The 18,232-nt window shown below is 54.7% G+C and overlaps 1 protein-coding gene across 1 annotated transcript in view; it reads right to left on the minus strand.

The window, feature by feature from the left end:
* The window catches only part of pum1 (pumilio RNA-binding family member 1), a 157,450-nt gene that overhangs the window by 124,742 nt on the left and 14,476 nt on the right, over positions 1–18,232 (minus strand). The gene's annotated exons all lie outside the window — the stretch shown is intronic.

Genomic DNA, 18,232 nt, shown 5'->3' on the forward strand with positions numbered 1-18,232 from the left:
AAGAGAAAGAGCAGGCGAGAAGTATCTTAAATGTAGGCCGCCAATCGCGGAAATACTGCGCGAAGTCGCGCTTCCAAATAAAAATCAAAAGACAAGTTAATAAAAGTGCCCACAGACCAGGGATTGAACCAGAGCCCTGCTGGTACCACACAACAACAACTTGCATTTATATAGCAGCTGCGACGTAGTACAACGTCCCAAGCTGCTTCACAGAAGCATGAAGTAGCAAGATTTAACACTGAGCCACATAAGGAGATCATCATCATAGGCAGTCCCTCGAAGTGAGGATGACTTGCTTCCACGCCGAAAAGGGATGAGTTCACAGGTGTTTCAATGAAGGACCTAATATTCCAGATCACAAACTACATGTTGAAGGGTGGAAGATGCCTGTGCATGGAATTGTTTAACGTGGGGTGGCCGTTGCACACCAGCCACTACACGGGCTTGACAGAGCTAGGTCTTGGTCCAGTGGCAAGGGTTAACCAAGACAACTGGAGACCAGCTCTGCTGCACGGACCTAGTGCACACACATATCGCAGTGTGGGCTGGGCCCGTGCTGCCCCTGGGCTCTCGCCTCTCCTGGGCCCCGATCACATCCCTCTACGCACTCTTGCCACTCCTTCACCGCGACCTCGCCGCTCCTGCTCCCGCCCATAAGGAGATATTAAGGAGATGTTAGGACAGGCAACCACAAGCGTGGTCAAAGAGGTTGCCTTTAAGGAGCGTCTTAAAGGAGGAGAGAGAGAGAGGCGGAGGTTTAGGGAGGGAATTCTAGAGCTTGGGGCCCAGGCAGCTGAAGGCACGGCCATCAATGGTGGAGTGATGGAAGTCGGGGATGCACAGGAGGCCAGAATTGGAGGGGCGCAGAGATCTGGGGCGGTTGTGGGGCTGGAGGTTGTTGCAGAGATAGGGAGGGGCGAGGCCAGGGAGGAATTTGAAAGCACATCCCATTGACAGCAGCGGAGATGAGCACGCCGTGCACAGGACCGGCTGATAATTTACATTCACAGTTGCCGTTTGCAACTTCACATCAAAATGTCAAACACAAGCCGAATATGGAAAGCAGCATCGCTTCAAATTCCACTGTGCTAATGATTTCAAACACACATTTCCCACAAATAAAATGGGAGCACTTGATCTGTGTCAATTAGGGAACGAATGATGAGAACTTAGGAAGGGAAATTATTTTATAAATGGGCCCTTTATTCGAACAGTTTATATTAAAAACTCTGCCTCATTTCATTAAATCAAAAATGGAATGCCACTGTCTTGGAGACGTTTGCTGGTTTGGGAATGCAGGCAATTCGAGAACGAGGAAAATATTCATCAAACTGGCAGCACTTTTTTTTATTGCAGAAGGAACACAAGTTACACGATCTACAACGTTTGTCCGGATCTTGCTGGAGTGGGGCATCTCGTGACGTACCCCGTTAGTTAAGATTCGTTACTGGAGTCTTCAGCTCGAAACACGTTTGCGGCGTAACTTGCTGAAAGTGCGAGTTTATAGCGAGGGCAACGGGGCATCTGGGACCTGGTTGAGCGACGGGAACCAACAATGCACCTCCTTAACCAATGAGATTAAAGGGTTGAGAAAGAAACAAAGGAACGACAGAGAAGGCGGGTGAATTAGCGACAAATCAGGACCAGAAAGAAAAATAAAGAGAAAGAAAGATTGGATTGAGAAACAGGGACAGAAAGGAATAGTAAGAAAAAAAAAATTAAAATTTGACATTTTAAAAGTCTCCAACAACAATTTACTACATGCAGGAATGAGACTTAACCGTTTAAATTGTTCCCTCTCGAGGCCGGAGAGATTGATCGGCATCGCATTAACAATTATCACATCGTTAGAAGGGTACTTATGCTGTTAATTATGAACCCGAACCTTCTGCAGCAATTTTAATAGGCAATTAAGGTAGAAAGCCAGCAAATTCTTAACAATAGCGGGGAGCACGATGCTGGTCGTGAGAGGCAAAGGGTGGAATGGCATAAACCGACCTGGACGCTCTGGAGATTTGTTACTCACGGCGCATGTCTCCATCCCCTGAACTCGCTACCCGATTGGTGCATTAATAACAGCGTGCGTCGTGTCAAACCTTTCATCTCAAACACTCCTGTGAGGCGCCTTGGGACATAATAGGTACTATATAACTACAAGTTGTTGTTGTTGTTGTTGTTGTTAACAGGCACGCTATTTATCCAGGGAGATTTGGCCCATTATATCACTACATCTTTACAGCATTTGAAAAACATAGAAACATAGAAACATAGAAAATAGGTGCAGGAGCAGGCCATTCAGCCCTTCTAGCCTGCACCGCCATTCAATGAGTTCATGGCTGAACATGAAACTTCAGTACCCCCTTCCTGCTTTCTCGCCATAACCCTTGATCCCCCGAGTAGTAAGGACTTCATCTAACTCCCTTTTGAATATATTTAGTGAATTGGCCTCAACTACTTTCTGTGGTAGAGAATTCCACAGGTTCACCACTCTCTGGGTGAAGAAGTTTCTCCTCATCTCGGTCCTAAATGGCTTACCCCTTATCCTCAGACTGTGACCCCTGGTTCTGGACTTCCCCAACATTGGGAACATTCTTTCTGCATCTAACCTGTCTAAACCCGTCAGAATTTTAAACGTTTCTATGAGGTCCCCTCTCATTCTTCTGAACTCCAGTGAATACAAGCCCAATTGATCCAATCTTTCTTGATAGGTCAGTCCCGCCATCCCGGGAATCAGTCTGGTGAACCTTCGCTGCACTCCCTCAATAGCAAGAATGTCCTTCCTCAAGTTAGGAGACCAAAACTGTACACAATACTCCAGGTGTGGCCTCACCAAGGCCCTGTACAACTGTAGCAACACCTCCCTGCCCCTGTATTCAAATCCCCTCGCTATGAAGGCCAACATGCCATTTGCTTTCTTAACCGCCTGCTGTACCTGCATGCCAACCTTCAATGACTGATGTACCATGACACCCAGGTCTCGTTGCACCTTCCCTTTTCCTAATCTGTCACCATTCAGATAATAGTCTGTCTCTCTGTTTTTACCACCAAAGTGGATAACCTCACATTTATCCACATTATACTTCATCTGCCATGCATTTGCCCACTCACCTAACCTATCCAAGTCACTCTGCAGCCTAATAGCATCCTCCTCGCAGCTCACACTGCCACCCAACTTAGTATCATCCGCAAATTTGGAGATACTGCATTTAATCCCCTCGTCTAAATCATTAATGTACAATGTAAACAGCTGGGGCCCCAGCACAGAACCTTGCGGCACTCCACTAGTCACTGCCTGCCATTCTGAAAAGTACCCGTTTACTCCTACTCTTTGCTTCCTGTCTGACAACCAGTTCTCAATCCACGTCAGCACACTACCCCCAATCCCATGTGCTTTAACTTTGCACATTAATCTCTTGTGTGGGACCTTGTCGAAAGCCTTCTGAAAGTCCAAATATACCACATCAACTGGTTCTCCTTTGTCCACTTTACTGGAAACATCCTCAAAAAATTCCAGAAGATTTGTCAAGCATGATTTCCCTTTCACAAATCCATGCTGACTTGGACCTATCATGTCACCATTTTCCAGATGCACTGCTATGACATCCTTAATAATTGATTCCATCATTTTACCCACTACTGAGGTCAGGCTGACCGGTCTATAATTCCCTGTTTTCTCTCTCCCTCCTTTTTTAAAAAGTGGGGTTACATTGGGTACCCTCCACTCCATAGGAACTGATCCAGAGTCAATGGAATGTTGGAAAATGACTGTCAATGCATCCGCTATTTCCAAGGCCACCTCCTTAAGTACTCTAGGATGCAGGCCATCAGGCCCTGGGGATTTATCTGCCTTCAATCCCATCAATTTCCCCAACACAATTTCCCGACTAATAAAGATTTCCCTCAGTTCCTCTTCCTTACTAGACCCTCTGACCCCTTTTATATCCGGAAGGTTGTTTGTATCCTCCTTAGTGAATACCGAACCAAAGTACTTGTTCAATTGATCCGCCATTTCTTTGTTCCCCGTTATGACTTCCCCTGATTCTGACTGCAGGGGACCTACGTTTGTCTTCACCAACCTTTTTCTCTTTACATACCTATAGAAACTTTTGCAATCCGCCTTAATGTTCCCTGCAAGCTTCTTCTCGTACTCCATTTTCCCTGTCCTAATCAAACCCTTTGTCCTCCTCTGCTGAGTTCTAAATTTCTCCCAGTCCCCAGGTTCGCTGCTATTTCTGGCCAATTTGTATGCCACTTCCTTGGCTTTAATACTATCCCTGATTTCCCTAGATAGCCACGGTTGAGCCACCTTCCCCTTTTTATTTTTACGCCAGACAGGAATGTACAATTGTTGTAATTCATCCATGCGGTCTCTAAATGTCTGCCATTGCCCATCCACAGTCAACCCCCTAAGTATCATTCGCCAATCTATCCTAGCCAATTCTCGCCTCATACCTTCAAAGTTACCCTTCTTTAAGTTCTGGACCATGGTCTCTGAAATTACTGTTTCATTCTCCATCCTAATGCAGAATTCCACCATATTATGGTCACTCTTCCCCAAGGGGCCTCGCACAATGAGATTGCTAATTAATCCTCTCTCATTACACAACACCCAGTCTAAGATGGCCTCCCCCCTAGTTGGTTCCTCAACATATTGGTCTAGAAAACCATCCCTTATGCACTCCAGGAAATCCTCCTCCACCGTATTGCTTCCAGTTTGGCTAGCCCAATCTATGTGCATATTAAAGTCACCCATTATAACTGCTACACCTTTATTGCATGCACCCCTAATTTCCTGTTTGATGCCCTCCCCAACATCCCTATTACTGTTTGGAGGTCTGTACACAACTCCTACTAACGTTTTTTGCCCTTTGGTGTTCTGCAGCTCTACCCATATAGATTCCACATCATCCAAGCTAATGTCTTTCCTAACTATTGCATTAATCTCCTCTTTAACCAGCAATGCTACCCCACCTCCTTTTCCTTTTATTCTATCCTTCCTGAATGTTGAATACCCCTGAATGTTGAGTTCCCAGCCCTGATCATCCTGGAGCCACGTCTCCGTAATCCCAATCACATCATATTTGTTAACATCTATTTGCACAATTAATTCATCCACCTTATTGCGGATACTCCTTGCATTAAGACACAAAGCCTTCAGGCTTGTTTTATTAACACCCTTTGTCCTTTTAGAATTTTGCTGTACAGTGGCCCTTTTTGTTCTTTGCCTTGGGTTTCTCTGCCCTACACTTTTCCTCATCTCCTTTCTGTCTTTTGCTTTTGGCTCCTTTTTGTTTCCCTCTGTCTCCCTGCATTGGTTCCCATCCCCCTGCCATATTAGTTTAAATCCTCCCCAACAGCACTAGCAAACACTCCCCCGAGGACATTGGTTCCAGTCCTGCCCAGGTGCAGACCGTCCGGTTTGTACTGGTCCCACCTCCCCCAGAACCGGTCCCAATGCCCCAGGAATTTGAATCCCTCCCTGCTGCACCACTGCTCAAGCCACGTATTCATCTGCGCTATCCTGCGATTCCTACTCTGACTATCACGTGGCACTGGTAGCAATCCCGAGATTACTACTTTTGAGGTCCTACTTTTTAATTTAGCTCCTAGCTCCTTAAAGCTGCGGCAATAATTGCGAACAAGGTCCCTGACCCAAACTGACCCCAGGTTTCATTCTCCGTCTTCACTGAGTCAGTTGGGCTTCGTCGGGGCACTACAATTGGTCTCGGACAGTGCCCCGGCCTAGAGAGGGGTCAAAAGAAAACCAGCTGGAGTTCCTGTACCCGATCATGAGCCAGCGGCCCTCACTGTTGTGTGGATATTATGGAGAAATTAAAACACAGGAACCAGTCAATTGATCCAACCAATCCCTGTTGCAGTTTATCCTCCACACAACCGTAGTCCTAATCTCTTGGCTTTGTCCCACTCGCACATTAGAATTAGGAGCAGGAGTAGGCTATTTGGCCTGCTCCGCCCTTCAATTCAACTCTGCTTTCCCGCCCGATCCCCACAGTGTCCAAAAATCTATCAATCTCATTTGTAGAATATGCTCGACGACTGAGCACCACAGCCCTCTGGGGTGGAGAATTCCCAAGATTCACAACCCTCTGAATGAAGAAATTCCTCCTCATCTCAGTCCTAAATGGCCGGCCCCCATTTTCTGGGATGGTGCCCCCTGGTGACAGAATCGAGCGAGGAGCTGTAGAAGCGGACACCAGCGAGAGAATAAAATCTCAGTCAGAGGAAAACCAAGACACCAAGATACAAGTCCAAAGAAGTTGTGATCGAATCATACACCGTGTCTGGTCACTGAAACAGAAGGAAAGACTTGCATTTATATAGTGCCTTTCACGACCACCGGACGTCTCAAAACGCTTCACAGCCAATGAAGTACTTTTGGAGTGTAGTCACTGTTGTAATGAGAGAAATGCAGCAGCCAATTTGCGCACAGCAAGCTCCCACAAACAGCAACGTGACAATGATCAGCTAATCTGCTTTTGTATTCATTAATATTGGCCAGGACACCAGGAATAACTCCCCTGCTTTTCTTCGAAATAATGCATTTTTTACACCCACCCGAGAGAGCAGACGGGGCCTCGGTTTAACATCTCATCCGAAAGATGGCTCCTCCAACAGTGCAGCACTCCCTCAGCACTGCACTGGAGTGTCAGCTAGAATTTTGTGCTCAAGTCCCTGGAGTGGGACTTAAACCCAGAACCTTCTGACTCAGAGGCGAGTGTGCTGCCCACTGAGCTATTCAAGTGCTGGACGCAGTGCTGTTACCTCTCGACTCAACTATTCCAACACTCTCCTGGCCGGCCTCCCATCTTCCACCCTCCGTAAACTTGAGCTCATCTGAATCTCAGCTGCCGTATCCTAACCTGCACCAAGTCCCGCTCACCCATCACCCCTGTGTTCGCTGACCGACACTGGCTCCCGGTACAGCAGTGCCTCAATTTTACAATTCTCAACCTTGTTTTCAAATCCCTCCAGGGCCTCACCCCTTCCTATCTCCATAGCCTCCTCCAGCCCTACAACCCTCCGAGATCTCTGCGCTCCTCCAATTCTGGCCTCTTGTGCATCCCCGATTTTAATCGCTGCACCATTGGCGATGGCGGCTGTGCCTTCAGCTGGCCCAGCCCCAAGCTCTGGAACTCCCTCCCTAAACCTCTCCACCTCTCTACCCTCCTGAAAACCGACCGAGCTTTTGGTCATCTGTCTCAATACCTCCTGCTGTGGCTCAGTTTCAAACCCTGGTGGATAACACTGCCTGGAAGCGCCTGCGGACGTTTTATTATGTTAAAGGCACCATATAAATGCAAGTTGTTGTTGCGAAGAGCCAGATGGTTGATCCGTAGTGTCGGGGATCGCAGTTACAGGAGCAAAGACGGGAGGTACGGTGACTTTTCAGCCGAGAAAGGAGCTGCCAGCGCGGTTTATAAAATAGTTGAGGGAATGAGAAAGGTAAAATGGGAATATTTGCAGTAAATTAAATGGCACGAGTAGGAAGAGGTTCAAACAGTTAAAAGTTTAATTTAGAACTGACACTAGCAAAAAGAGTGATGGACACAAGGAATAGTGTCCCGGATAGAGCAGGGTGGGCCAAGGAATGGTGACCCGGAGAGAGCAGGGGCGGGCAAAGAATATTGTCCCGGATAGAGCAGGGGTGGGCCAAGGAATGGTGACCCGGAGAGAGCAGGGGCGGGCAAAGAATATTGTCCCGGATAGAGCAGGGGTGGGCCAAGGAATGGTGTCGGCCAAGGAATGGTGACCCGGAGAGAGCAGGGGTGGGACAAGGAATGGTGTCCGGGACAGAGCAGAGGTGGGGCAAGGAATGGTGTCGGCCAAGGAATGGTGTCCCGGAGAGAGCAGAGGTGGGCCAAGGAATGGTGTCGGCCAAGGAATGGTGTCCCGGAGAGAGCAGAGGCGGGGCAAGGAACAGTTGGACATCACAGTGATGGGGGGGGGGAGGCGGGGTGTGGGGTCTTTCTGGTCAGATGAAACAAGATGGGCCCAGTGGCGCACCTCCTCTTGTGAAATGGAGAGGAAACCCCACGCTGTCCTTCCCTTCACCTTCCCTGTGTAAAATTCGGATTTCCAGCATCCGTGTGAGCGATGGAGAGATCAGTCAGTCTCTCCCCTCTCCAGATACTGGGGCCTTCACACATCGAATGCACCGACAGTGGTGCTCACCTGCAGTCCCACAGTCGCCTGCTCTCTCCTCGGTTCAAACATGTCACTCCCCCTCGGCAACAACTTGCAGTTTATATAGCGCCTTTAATGCAGTAAATCGTCCCAAGGCTTTTCACAGCAGGAATTATCAGACAAAATGCGACACCGAGGGGATATTAGGGCAGGAAAGAGGTAGGTTTTAAGGAGCGTGTTAAAGGAGGGGAGAGAGAGGCGGACAGGCTTAGGAAGGGAATTCCAGAGCTTCATCATCATCATAGGCAGTCCCTCGAAATCGAGGAAGACTTGCTTCCACTCTAAAAATGACTCCTTAGGTGGCTGAACAGTCCAATACGGGAACCACAGTCCCTGTCTCAGGTGGGACAGATAGTCGTTGAGGGAAAGGGTGGGTGGGGAGTCTGGTTTGCCGCACACTCTTTCCACTGTCTGCGCTTGTTTTCTGCGCGCTCTCGGCGATGAGACTCGAGGTGCTCAGCGCCCTCCCGGATGCACTTCCTCCACTTAGAGCGGTCTTTGGCCAGGGACTCCCAGGTGTCGGTGGGGGATGTTGCACTTTATCGGGGAGGCCTTGAGAGTGTCCTCGTAACGTTGCCTCTGCCCACCTGGGGCTCGCTTGCCGTGTAGGCGTTCCGAGTAGCGCGCTTGCTTTGTGTCTGGCATGCGGACGATGTGGCCCGCCCAGCGGAGCTGGTTGAGTGAGGATAGAGAGATAGGGAGGGGGCGAGGACATGGAGGGATTTGAACACGAGAATGAGAATTGATGACGCTTTGAAAAAACAATTGTTTTTTTTTTTCCCAGCGTCGCTGATCATTCCAAATTACAATCTCAAATTTATCCGGTGATCGATTTTCTAGTTCTTCTTTCTGGGAAGTGCGGCTGAGCTACCTTCCCCAAGGTTTCCTGCCTTCCCAACTCTTCCGACAGGCTGGGAGCAGCCCGCAGTGAGATGCTTGGCCTGCGTGTGGCGCTGTCTGGCACTGCGTTATCTCTGCAACACAGAGCAAGTGACAGCTGAAACAAAGAAAAGCTGTACGATCATTAACTCTTTCATCTCACAAAAAAAAGGTCTCCCCAAAAAAAAAGGAGAAAAAAAATACAATGCTCGCCCCTGTGCAGTCCGCCCCGGGGCAGCCTGGCCAATCGAGAGCTGCAGGAAACCACAATTAGCTGGCAATGCAGTGCTGTGTGCATCATTGGGATGTGTGTGTGTGTGTGTGCAGCCTGTGCAACACTCTCCTCTGTCTCTCCAAATACATGATCAACACTACACTGGAGTAACGGGGTGGGGGAGGAGGGGCGGAATCAAATGCTGGTCTGCAGACCACAACATCTCTCCTCACTCCATTATTCAGGCAAGTGGGGGGGCGGGGGGAGAGGAGGGGGAGGGGGGGGGAGAGGGGGGGGGGGGGGAGAGAAACACACTTGCATCTTTCCCTTTCCTTCAAAAATAAATGTTTCCAGATTAATTGACGGTTTACCACCCCCCCAAAAAAAAATGCATTTAGAATTTCCACAATCATCAATCTTTATTTAACAAATAACCTCTCCAGAGTGAGCAAGTTGCTATTGTATTTGAAGGATTTACAATTCGAAAAAAAAAAGCCCTCGATTCACAAAAAGACGTCACTCTCACTCTCGCTCTCTGTTCAGATGCAAAACCCAGGGCGAGAGTGGGAGGTTTGTTTACCATTTTGTTTTGGATTCAAATTTAGTCATTTTGCAGAATTCTGATTAAAACCATTAACCGAAGCAAAGCAGAAACAACACACCCTTACTCACCTCACGATCAAGGCCATGGATCGGTTGCAACTCAATAAAACATACGTGGGATTTAAGGAATTATCCCCGATATTTTGGGGGGGGGGGGGGCAGAAATCGTAGTTTTGTGTTTTTTCAGGGCGGGGAGGGAGTTACCACACAAGCCAGTGGCCGATTAAGCAGCAAATGTCTCCCCATTCCTTCCTCCCATCACCCCCTCCACCCAAAATTAAAAACTCACAACGAAATGAAGTAGAAATAGATTAAAAAAACAGGGAAATCGCAAACGGTGGGAGGTGCACGGGTCAGTCGGAGTGTAAAAGGCCAAAGCAAAAAGGTTGTTTGTGATTTTGAATTCAAACTTAGAATCTGAAATTTAGTAATTTTGGCAAAATTCCGATTAAAACTGACGGCCGATTTTTTTTTAAAAGAAAGGATACACCCCGGCACATCTTACGGTATAGGCCGCCGATTTACCAGGAGGGAACAAGAGGTCATCATTCTGGGTGGCCCTCCTTCATCTCTTCCCCCACAGGGAGGAAAAAATAAAATAAAATGGATCCCAAAACTGAACCTGTCTTTTCTCTTTCCAGAGGCTAGCCCAGCTGTTCTCTTTTACAGCACTTTCTGTTTCTACATTACAAACGGATCAAAACTTAGTGGCTGTTGCATTTTTAATTCGGTGCAGTTAAACGAGGCAATATTATGGGCAACACAGGGCAAGGGTAGGATAGCACTTCACACACCAGGGCCATAGCTCAATACAGACTCAAAATGTCCCCTAACCAGCAACTGTACATATAGCAATGTGTCCTGTCACATTATTCTTCATTCCTGTGATCGGAGGTGGGGGAGGGGAGTTAGGGGAGAGGTGGGGGAGGGGAAGGGAGGGAAGTGGGAGAGGCGCAGGGGGGAGGGAGGGAGGGGATACAAGTGGAGGATGGAGGGGATGTAAATGGGGAAGCAGGAGAGGAGGGGAAAGGCACGGGGGGGGGGGAAATTGAACTCTGCTCAGACATTTCCCCCTTAGTGATTTTTCTATTCTCTCACAGTTTTGTTTTTGTCGGCTATAAAAGGGACAAGGGCCTCGGCAAGTTGCTATTTCTGCCTGGCACGAAAGTCCAGAAAGAAGAGCTGCGATTGGCGGTTTCGCAGCAGTGCGGCTGAATGGTGAAAAGGGAATCTAACTGAAAGGAGAGTACACAATGAAAGCAGCTGTGTGTGAGTGTGTGTGTGTGTGTCTGCGTGTGCGTGTGCCTGAGTGAGTGAGTGTGTGTGTGAGTGTGAGTGAGTGTGTGTGTGAGTGTAAGTGAGTGTGTGTGTGAGTGTAAGTGAGTGTGTGTGTGAGTGTAAGTGAGTGTGTGTGTGAGTGTAAGTGAGTGTGTGTGTGAGTGTAAGTGAGTGTGTGTGCCTGAGTGAGTGTGTGTGCCCGAGTGAGTGTGTGTGCCCGAGTGAGTGTGTGTGCCCGAGTGAGTGTGTGTGCCCGAGTGAGTGTGTGTGCCCGAGTGAGTGTGTGTGCCCGAGTGAGTGTGTGTGCCCGAGTGAGTGTGTGTGCCCGAGTGAGTGTGTGTGTGCCCGAGTGAGTGTGTGTGTGCCCGAGTGAGTGTGTGTGTGCCCGAGTGAGTGTGTGTGTGCCCGAGTGAGTGTGTGTGTGCCCGAGTGAGTGTGTGTGTGCCCGAGTGAGTGTGTGTGTGCCCGAGTGAGTGTGTGTGTGCCCGAGTGAGTGTGTGTGTGCCCGAGTGAGTGTGTGTGTGCCCGAGTGAGTGTGTGTGTGCCCGAGTGAGTGTGTGTGTGCCCGAGTGAGTGTGTGTGTGCCCGAGTGAGAGTGTGTGTGCCCGAGTGAGTGTGTGTGTGCCCGAGTGAGTGTGTGTGTGCCCGAGTGAGTGTGTGTGCCCGAGTGAGTGTGTGTGCCCGAGTGAGTGTGTGTGCCCGAGTGAGTGTGTGTGCCCGAGTGAGTGTGTGTGCCCGAGTGAGTGTGTGTGCCCGAGTGAGTGTGTGTGCCCGAGTGAGTGTGTGTGCCCGAGTGAGTGTGTGTGAGTGTGTGTGCCTGAGAGTGTGTGTGCCTGAGAGTGAGAGTGAGAGTGAGAGTGTGAGAGAGAGTGAGAGTGTGAGAGAGAGAGAGAGTGTGAGAGAGAGAGAGAGAGAGTGAGTGAGAGTGTCTGTGAGCGCGCGCGCAAGTGAAAGCGCAAGAGAGAGTGAGAGCGCGCCTGCGTGATAGCGAGTGCGCCTGCGTGAGAGAGAGAGTGACGAGAGAGAGCGCGCGAATGAGAGAGCGCGATCGCGCGAGTGCGAGTCTGCGTGTGTGTATGCGTATGCCTCTGCGCGTGTGTCTGCGAGTGCGCGTGCCTGTCTGTCTGTGCGTGCGCGTGTCTGTCCGTCTGTGCCTGTGCATGTCTATCGGTGCCTGTGTGCGCGCGTGTCTGTGGACGTGTGGCGTTGTGTGGACGTGTGCCAGTGCGTGTGTGTGTGTATTGATTTGTGTGCGTGCTTTTTTTCCCAGAAAATAGGCAAATGCAGAAGCACGAATCCATCCCCTGGCTGCTGTTACGTCGTATCAAAGAGGGCAGTGTTGCAATCTTACAAGATGTCAATATTTTTCCATTTCTGTGAAGGATTTGCCCTCTCCTCATCCTGAGGACCGTCACTTATGCTGGGGTTCGGGGACTGTACACAACAATAATTTGCATTTATAAAGCGCCTTTAACATAGTGAAACGTCTTGAGGCGCTTCACAGGAGCGTTAATCCAACAGAAATCTCGACGTCGGGCCACAGAAGGAGATATTGGAACAGGGGACCACAAGCTTGGTCAAAGAGGCCAGTTTTATGGAGTGCCTTAAAGGAGGAGCAAGAGGCGGAGAGGTTTAGGGAGGGAACTGCGGGTGGGAGATCAAACAAGCATTTCTCTGCCTCACGGAGCTCGGGGCTGGTCTTCCCAATGTGTAGGGAGCAAATATTAATTCCCCAGTATCGTTAGATTATTAAAGCTCTCCCAGCGGCTCAGCTCATAATTCCACCGCCTCACACAGGAGTGAGACATACGGGAAAGAAAGGACTTGCATTTATATAGCGCCTTTCACTACCACGGGACGTCCCAAAGCGCTTTACAGCCAATGCAGTACTTTTTGAAGTACTTGTCACTGTTGTAATGCAGGGCGCAGAGGAGATTTACGAGGATGCTGCCAGGACTGGGGAAAGCTCTGAGGAAAGATTGGATAGGCTGGGGTTGTTTTCCTTGGAACCGAGGAGGCTGAGGGGAGATTTAATTGTGGTGTATAAAATGATGAGGGGCCTGGATAGAGTGGATAGGAAGGACCTATTTCCCTTCGCAGAGAGGTCAATAACCAGGGCGCATAGATTTAAAGTAATGGGTAGGAGGATTAGAGGGGAGATGAGGAAACCTTTCTTTGCCCAGAGGGTGCTGGGGGTCTGGAACTCGCTGCCTGAAAGAGTGGTAAAGGCAGAAACTCATCACATTTAAAAGGCACTTGGATGTGGACCTGAAGTGCCGTAACCTACAGGGCTACGGACCAAGAGCTGGAAGGTGGGGTTAGGCTGGGTAGCTCTTTCCAACCGGCACGGACACGATGGGCCGAATGGCCTCCTTCTGTGTCGTAATTTTCTATGATTCTATGAACTGTGGCAGCCAATTTGCGCACAGCAAGCTCCCACAAACAGTAATGAGATAAATTTACAGGTAATCTGCTTTTAAGTGCTGTTGGTTGAGCGATTAAATACTGGCCCAGGACACCAAGGGAAATCTCTCCCGCTCTCCTTCGAAATGGTGCTGTGCCATCTTTTCGATCCACCGGAGAGGGCAGACGGGGCCTCGGTTTATCGTCGCTTCCGAAAGACAGCAGCACCCCTGATCAGGGAGAGGCTAGGCGGCCGGGATCCCCATCCTGATCACTCGCCACTGAGCATGGGGTGAGGGTGAGGGGAGTGTGGGGGAGGGGCAAGTGAGGGGAGAGTGGGCGGGGGGGGAGGGGGAGGAGAGTAGGCGGGGGGGGAGGGGGGGAAGAGATTGGGCGGGGGGGGTAGAGTGGGCGGGGGGGTAGAGTGGGCGGCGGGGGGGTGGAGAGGGGAAGCGGGGGAGGGGGGAAGCGGGGGGGTGGAGAGGGGAAGCGGGGGAGGGGGGGAAGCGGGGGTGGGGGGGAAGCGGGGGTGGGGGGGGAAGCGGGGGTGGGGGGGAGCGGGGGTGGGGGGGGAGCGGGGGTGGGGGGGAGCGGGGGTGGGGGGGAAGCGGGGGTGGGGGGGAAGCGGGGGTGGGGGGGAAGCGGGGGTGGGGGGAAGCGGGAGTGGGGGGAAGCGGGAGTGGGGGGAAGCGGGGGGAGTGGGGGGAAGCGGGGGGAGTGGGGGGAAGCGGGGGAGTGGGGGGAAGCGGGGGGAGTGGGGGGAAGCGGGGGGAGCGGGGGGAAGCGGGGGGAGCGGGGGGAAGCGGGGGGAGCGGGGGGAAGCGGGGGGAGTGGGGGGAAGCGGGGGGAGTGGGGGGAAAGAGGGGGGAGTGGGGGAAAGAGGGGGGAGTGGGGGAAAGAGGGGGGAGTGGGGGAAAGAGGGGGGAGTGGGGGAAAGAGGGGGGAGTGGGGAAGAGGGGGGAGTGGGGGAAAGAGGGGGGAGTGGGGGAAAGAGGGGGAGTGGGGGAAAGAGGGGGGAGTGGGGGGGAAAGAGGGGGGAGTGGGGGGGAAAGAGGGGGTAGTGGGGGGAGGGGGGAGTGGGGGAGGGGGGGGAAGAGTGGGCGGGGGGGGAAGAGTGGGGTGGGGGGGGAGAGTGGGCCGGGGGGGGGGAAGAGAGTGGGGGGGGAAAGAGAGTGGGGGGGGGGGAAAGAGAGTGGGGGGGGGGAAAGAGAGTGGGGGGGGGGGAAAGAGAGTGGGGGGGGGGAAAGAGAGTGGGGGGGGGGGAAAGAGAGTGGGGGGGGGAAAGAGAGTGGGGGGGGAAAGAGAGTGGGGGGGAAAGAGAGTGGGGGGGGGAAAAGAGAGTGGGGGGGGGAAAGAGAGTGGGGGGGGAAAGAGAGTGGGGGGGGGAAAGAGAGTGGGGGGGGGAAAGAGAGTGGGGGGGGGAAAGAGAGTGGGGGGGGGAAAGAGAGTGGGGGGGGAAAGAGAGTGGGGGGGGGAAAGAGAGTGGGGGGGGGAAAGAGAGTGGGGGGGGGAAAGAGAGTGGGGGGGGGAAAGAGAGTGGGGGGGGGGAAAGAGAGCGGGGGGGGGAAAGAGAGCGGGGGGGGAAGAGAGCGGGGGGGAAGAGAGCGGGGGGGGAAGAGAGCGGGGGGGAAGAGAGCGGGGGGGGAAGAGAGCGGGGGGGGGAAGAGAGCGGGGGGGGGAAAGAGAGTTGGGGGGGGAAAGAGAGTGGGGGGGGAAAGAGAGTGGGGGGGGAAAGAGAGTGGGGGGGGAAAGAGAGTGGGGGGGGAAAGAGAGTGGGGGGGGGAGAGTGGGGGGGGGAAAGAGAGTGGGGGGGAAAGAGTGGGGGGGAAAGAGTGGGGGGGAAAGAGTGGGGGGGAAAGAGTGGGGGGGAAAGAGTGGGGGGGAAAGAGAGTGGGGGGGAAAGAGAGTGGGGGGGAAAGAGAGTGGGGGGGAAAGAGAGTGGGGGGGAAAGAGAGTGGGGGGGAAAGAGAGTGGGGGGGAAAGAGAGTGGGGGGGGGGAAGAGAGTGGGGGGGGGAAAGAGAGTGGGGGGGGGAAAGAGAGTGGGGGGGGGAAAGAGAGTGGGGGGGGGAAAGAGAGTGGGGGGGGGAAAGAGAGTGGGGGGGGAAAGAGGGGGAGGGGGGAAAGAGAGGGGGGGGGGGAAGAGAGGGGGGGGGGAAAGAGAGGGGGGGGGAAAGAGAGGGGGGGGGGAAAGAGAGGGGGGGGGAAAGAGAGGGGGGGAAGAGAGGGGGGGAAGAGAGGGGGGAGGGGGGAAGCGGGGGAGGGGGGAAGCGGGGGAGGGGGGAAGCGGGGGAGGGGGGAAGCGGGCGGGGGAGGGGGGAAGCGGGCGGGGGAGGGGGGAAGCGGGCGGGGGAGGGGGGAAGCGGGCGGGGGAGGGGGGAAGCGGGCGGGGGAGGGGGGAAGCGGGCGGGGGAGGGGGGAAGCGGGCGGGGGAGGGGGGAAGCGGGCGGGGGAGGGGGAAGCGGGCGGGGGAGGGGGGAAGCGGGCGGGGGAGGGGGAAGCGGGCGGGGGAGGGGGGAAGCGGGCGGGGGAGGGGGAAGCGGGCGGGGGAGGGGGAAGCGGGCGGGGGAGGGGGGAAGCGGGCGGGGGAGGGGGGAAGCGGGCGGGGGAGGGGGGAAGCGGGCGGGGGAGGGGGAAGCGGGCGGGGGAGGGGGGAAGCGGGCGGGGGAGGGGGGAAGCGGGCGGGGGAGGGGGGAAGCGGGCGGGGGAGGGGGGAAGCGGGCGGGGGAGGGGGGAAGCGGGCGGGGGAGGGGGGAAGCGGGCGGGGGAGGGGGGAAGCGGGCGGGGGAGGGGGGAAGCGGGCGGGGGAGGGGGGAAGCGGGCGGGGGAGGGGGGAAGCGGGCGGGGGAGGGGGGAAGCGGGCGGGGGAGGGGGGAAGCGGGCGGGGGAGGGGGGAAGCGGGCGGGGGAGGGGGGAAGCGGGCGGGGGAGGGGGGAAGCGGGCGGGGGAGGGGGGAAGCGGGGGAGGGGGAAAGCGGGGGAGGGGGGAAGCGGGGGAGGGGGGAAGCGGGGGAGGGGGGAAGCGGGGGAGGGGGGAAGCGGGGGAGGGGGGAAGCGGGGGAGGGGGGAAGCGGGAGGGGGGAAGCGGGGGAGGGGGGAAGCGGGGGAGGGGGGGGGGAGAGTGGGCGGGGGGAAAGAGTGGGCCGGGGGTGGGGGGGGGGGGAGGGGAAAGAGTGGGCCGGGGGTGGGGGGGGGGGGAGGGGGGAGAGTGGGCCGGGGGGTGGGGGGGGGGAGGGGGGAGAGTGGGCCGGGGGGTGGGGGGGGGGGGAGAGAGGGGGGAGAGTGGGCCGGGGGGTGGGGGGGGGGGGGAGTGGGCCGGGGGGGGGGGGGGAAGAGTGGGCGGGGAGGAGAGTGGGCGGGAAGGGAGAGTGGGCGAGTGAGCGGGGGGGAGAGTGGCGGAGGTGGGGGAAAGAGTGGGGGGGGGGGGCGGAGAGTGGGGGGGGGGGGAAAGAGTGGGGGGGGGGGAAAGAGTGGGGGGGGGGAAAGAGTGGGGGGGGGGAAAGAGTGGGGGGGGGGAAAGAGTGGGGGGGGGAAAGAGTGGGGGGGGGGAAAGAGTGGGGGGGGGAAAGAGTGGGGGGGGGGAAAGAGTGGGGGGGGGGAAAGAGTGGGGGGGGGGAAAGAGTGGGGGGGGGGAAAGAGTGGGGGGGGGGAAAGAGTGGGGGGGGGGAGAAAAGAGTGGGGGGGGGAGAAAAGAGTGGGGGGGGGAGAAAAGAGTGGGGGGGGAGAAAAGAGTGGGGGGGGAGAAAAGAGTGGGGGGGGGAGAAAAGAGTGGGGGGGGAGAAAAGAGTGGGGGGGGGAGAAAAGAGTGGGGGGGGGGGAAAAGAGTGGGGGGGGGGAAAAGAGTGGGGGGGGGGAAAAGAGTGGGGGGGGGGGAAAAGAGTGGGGGGGGGGAAAGAGTGGGGGGGGGGGAAAGAGTGGGGGGGGGGAAAAGAGTGGGGGGGGGGAAAAGAGTGGGGGGGGGGAAAAAGAGTGGGGGGGGGGGAAAAGAGTGGGGGGGGGGAGAAAGAGTGGGGGGGGGGAAAGAGTGGGGGGGGGGAAAGAGTGGGGGGGGGGAAAGAGTGGGGGGGGGGAAAAGAGTGGGGGGGGGGAAAGAGTGGGGGGCGGGGGAAAGAGTGGGGGGGGGAAGAAGAGTGGGGGGGGGGAAGAGTGGGGGGGGGGGAAGAGTGGGGGGGGGGGGGAAGAGTGGGGGGGGGGGAAGAGTGGGGGGGGGGGGAGCGGGGGAAGTGGGCTGAGGGAGCCCTGCGAACGGGCTGTGCTAATAATCTAGCCCAGCAAATCTCGGTGCTGTGAGGCCTGGTCAGGCGGGAGCCCACTTTGGGTGTGCTCTCATTTCCCAGTATCCAGGAAAGGCGAATCAGTCCCATCCAGTCACCAGAAACCAGCAGGCTCAATTATAAACAGATGATCCCTGAAACTTCAGTCGCAATAATCTCATGCAGCTACAAGAATGGAGAGTTTGGCTTCATCGGTAGCAGTTAGAAAAAAAAGTTTGCCTGGCAACCAAGATTTCAGAGTGTGTGCGGCTATAATTACGGGGGAGGGGACTGTGATTCCGCACGGCAGAGCACGGAAACAAGGTTTTACGTGAGTATAACAGTGCAATTCTAGTAAAAGAAAATCAACTGCGCAAATCACCTCAAAAGGGAGTGTATC

The sequence above is a fragment of the Pristiophorus japonicus genome, chromosome 14 (genome assembly GCF_044704955.1).
Source record: "Pristiophorus japonicus isolate sPriJap1 chromosome 14, sPriJap1.hap1, whole genome shotgun sequence".
In the NCBI taxonomy this organism is placed as follows: Eukaryota; Metazoa; Chordata; class Chondrichthyes; family Pristiophoridae; genus Pristiophorus; species Pristiophorus japonicus.